Source organism: Saccoglossus kowalevskii, chromosome 5, assembly GCF_978046115.1.
Source record: "Saccoglossus kowalevskii chromosome 5, keSacKowa6.1, whole genome shotgun sequence".
In the NCBI taxonomy this organism is placed as follows: domain Eukaryota; kingdom Metazoa; phylum Hemichordata; class Enteropneusta; family Harrimaniidae; genus Saccoglossus; species Saccoglossus kowalevskii.
This window is the reverse complement of record NC_140645.1, coordinates 8401784-8406092: the sequence shown is the minus strand read 5'-3', so window position 1 is coordinate 8406092 and position 4309 is coordinate 8401784. Positions and strand designations below refer to the sequence as shown.

At 32.7% G+C, this 4309-nt stretch overlaps 1 long non-coding RNA gene across 1 annotated transcript; it reads left to right on the top strand.

Moving 5' to 3' along the window:
* The first annotated feature begins 2454 nt into the window (after nt 1-2454).
* Nucleotides 2455-4093, top strand: LOC102802780 (uncharacterized). The gene is made up of 2 exons (XR_438303.3): nt 2455-2549; nt 3815-4093. It is a non-coding gene; the product is annotated as an uncharacterized LOC102802780 (long non-coding RNA).
* The last annotated feature ends 216 nt before the right edge of the window (nt 4094-4309 follow it).

Sequence of the window (4309 nt, the reverse complement as noted above, 5' to 3'; positions counted from 1 at the left end):
AGGTAAGTTTGAGTTTAACATTTAAAAAACAGACATGCATAGTTGTTGTGAAAGATATTATCAATCACATGAAGAAGTGTCTTTGACTTGACCGCAAAAAACTAGTTGTACATTGAAAATACATTCTATAAACTTAAAATATCAAGATAATCAGCACGGTCTTCTACTGTAAATATGTGACATCACAATAATAAAAATACAAACAAAAATGCTTGATGTCTGTTTCATATTTGTGACGAAAGTAAAAAAACCAGCTGGTCTGCTCGATTGAGCTTAACTTGACCACTCGGCTATTAGGGTTATTTGAATTTGATTCGAATTGACAGTCATATATTGTTTAGAAATGTTTCCAAATTACATTCGTTTGCACTTGTGTCTTTCGTAAGTTGACCTGTGACCTTTTCGTGCTTTAGCAGTCAGTTCGATAATAATCGGACATTTACGACATATTTATTCACTTTTTCAAACTTTTAAAGACGCACGAGAAAGAACCTCGAATATTGAAGATCTCATTAATGTTTTACGTCTAGCAGGAGTGAAATATGGGAGATATGGGATATACACTACAAACTACACTTCGTGAAATCGAGGGATAACTTTAAACACATATACAATCTGCCAGATGCATTTCAACAAGACAATCATTCCAACGATGACTTCGTGGCACACATAATATTTGCTAGGTGTGTATATCAGTCACCGCCCCAAATACTAAAGCATTCTATGTATTGTCTTTGTAATGCATGTATAGATTTGTAACGACTGCTACTGATTGATTAATGCGTGGATTGTAAACTCATTCAGTTGAATAGAATATGGTCATATTGACAAATGGTGTAGATTTTGTCATATTAATTTCATTCGAAATATTTGTCATGTGTATGAGTCATTAAAAGCAATATATTGGACATGTTTACTCTGCGTCTCAAAGTTGAAAACACTGTGATGTGATGTTTTTATTATTGACTGTTCATATCGATGGAATGATTGTTCACAGTGACAATGCATTTGTGGCATGGTTAACGTAATAAGTCATAATAGCGATGTTTCTCTAAAGTATCTGGTTGGGTTACCTTTCCAGATAAATGTATCAAATGTTATCATTTGTTTGTCTAAAAATTAGGTTAAAACAGGACATAAATCACTGGTATTGGAAATATCAATCAAACATAAAGATATATACTTTTACATATTACATACTGAGATGTAAAACATGTCACTATTATTTCACCACGGTTAATGTAATCGAATTAATGAGTCATAACCACAGTTAGCGAGATTTTAGTAAAATCACGTGCAAAGTTATGAATTTCTTCGTATATTAAAAGCATTTTTATATTATTCTACACAATGGTCGGCCTTTACAGTCACAAATACTAACAACATATGGACGCTGAACACTCACTTGATAATAGAGCCATACAGACATAATGAACTGGATTTTCCACTACTAGTTTCGAAAACACAACCACTTAAGTAAAGTTTTCGAACAAAGCTAGCAATTTTTCAATCGCTTTTCTCAACTTTGCTCGCTATTTGCTAGCATGTTACGTTGAGCTCGTTATACAGTCTGAAAACACATATGGAGCTTTTACTCTAATTTTCATTAAATTTTATAACATTTAACTACGGGATCAGTAGGATAAGCACATATGAAATATTGCAATAAAATCTGCCAACTTTCAAATTACTTTTGAAGACTTTGCAGCATCATTGTAACAGATTATTGCCACGTTTATCGTCTACAGTTAGTGAGATTTTATTGAAATTACGGGCAAAGTTATTAATTATTTTGGATACAAAAGCAGTTTATATTATTCTACAAAATTGTTCGCTTTTACAGCAATAAATAAGATATACTAAATTGAAACGAATAATTTAAATGTCTACACAAAATTTAAAACAAAAAAATGCTAGTTGATGTGGTTTGTATGGCCGTCTTCTAATATATAGGGATTGCTTTTAATTGATTTCAACTAAGTATTTTAACATTCATCTACGGAGCATTTGCCATCAAATCTATCAATCACTTTTCACAACTGACGGTCGGACAAGAAATGCATGTCGAGTCTATACAGATGTGCCATATCTACTCTAGTATTTTGTATTATGTTATCTATAAATTTTGACGTCACAAAACCAACAATGCTTGTACTCGTAAATCAAACAATATCTAATCACTAAAAAAACCTGCGTCTTTTTTTGTCAATCGGTTTATTATTTTTTTAAATATACTGCATTATATTGTGTCTCTACGAACTCCGAAGATATATTTAGGAAGTGAAATATATAATGTATTACGCAGTTATAAGGGAAATTAAAAAAGATCATGAGACATATGAATAACCAGCTGCAAAGTGTTTTGAATATAGTGACTCGCTAAATAAAATAATACTCTGGTATTCAACTAAAAATAGTTATGGTAATTTAATAATAGCCGATTACAAATGCTACGGGTAGCCATTCGTACGCCGTAAGGAAACTATACAGCAGACGCGATCATTTTCTCTGACGTCTTCCAATCAAAACTAACATCAACAACAGGAAATGTGAGTATAGACAATCAACATATAAATGAGCTTGGTACAATTTTCTTGTTACTAATTTTAGATTGTATTTTTATTACATTATTACGAACAATCTACTTATATGTAATATATGTACCGCTCTCAGTGGTTTGACTATTTATTGTAAAATGCTGTAATAAGGTATCTAATAATGTAGTTATGGTGGTAATGTTTTTTTTTATCATTTAATTTAATGATCTATGTCTCGGCATATAGTAGGTATGGACGTTAACATACATAACAATAAGAATATTGATAATAGTCCTGCTAGGAGTCACTAATCCTATCTCGGTCAAAAATTCAAAAGTGCTTTCCCTGAGGTCTTGGTAATACACAGGCGAAAAATTCCGTTCTTTAGCTTTCAAAGGATGCAGACTCAGTGAATTCAGAGTAAATGAATGTAGCCATAATATCACGCTACTTGAACAAATCAGGTTAGAGAGTACACAGAATAGCCGACCACGCTTACTTTGAAAACACAGATTTCCAAATATGACGTGGAACCACTGCTGATTAATGTAAATCTCTCATTCAACCATTAATATATTGACAAATTTTATTTTGATAGTTGCCACGTCGACATCATGATTTAAATATAAAAAACAAACCGAATGGCCACAATAAGCCCCTACAACGCTTAACCCACTATGAATTAAACGATTTTTTTTATCAGGTAGTCTTTAATGATTACATGTTTCTATTAATAATTTTGTTTCAAACTTGTCTGATTCTTTGCTTGTAAACTCTCTTGTGAAATCCATTATACTTTCGAAATAACTTCAGCTCTCCTAATAATATTATGAGGATATTACGAGGATACCTCAATGTATGCATGAAGAGAGTACAACGGAATAACGAAAATGATATGATCCCACAGAGACTTGTAATTTTGAATAAAATTTGCCGACTTTGCTTAAAAACACGCAATATTTGTAGACGTAACACTGAAAAAACGTGCTTAAATGAGCTTGACGAAAATTCTATAACGTCACCGCAGTCTCCACAAGAGGGTAACACGTACTGTAGACACCTTAGAAAAATAGCGTTTCCAAACCGGGTTTTGAGGGACTGTGGTTATATAAACGTTGCCACGACACGAAACTACATACATACACGTTTCAACTTCGTAATACGGGTCCGAATTCTTGATGTTTCAATAACATTGATAGGATATAACATACTTGTACATAATATAAGAACGTAAATTACCCTAATTAAGCATTGTTTTTGTATCTATTTTTTTTCAGCACGGAAAGTCATCATGGTACCAACACGCATTATCTTGATTTTAATTGTCTTGTTGTCGTCAATCTCCCTACTGGAATCTTTTTTATTTGGTCTGTACGGCGGCTATCTTGTCGAACCCGGAAAACGCTTCAATTTGTTAAATCTCATATCGAAAAGAATGACCGACACCAATACAAACAACTGAGGCTATCCATATATATATATGCATTTATGATTCAACTAATGCATTTAAGAGTATGTCAATAAACACGTTTAGTGTAAATCACTAAATTGTAAAACAGACTTGTCATGTATAACGGCGTCACATACTTTGAAAATGAAAAAAAAACACCCAATACAAACTCCGTAAGTTAGAACCATACACATATACACTCAGTGCAACTAAAGTAATCGCTTGGCTTTCTTATGCAACTCATTTTGGGCAACAACATTAAGTGAACAACCTCGTGGAGTGGTACAGGAGAGTGGCATCGAGGTAATTCAAAATTATCTTG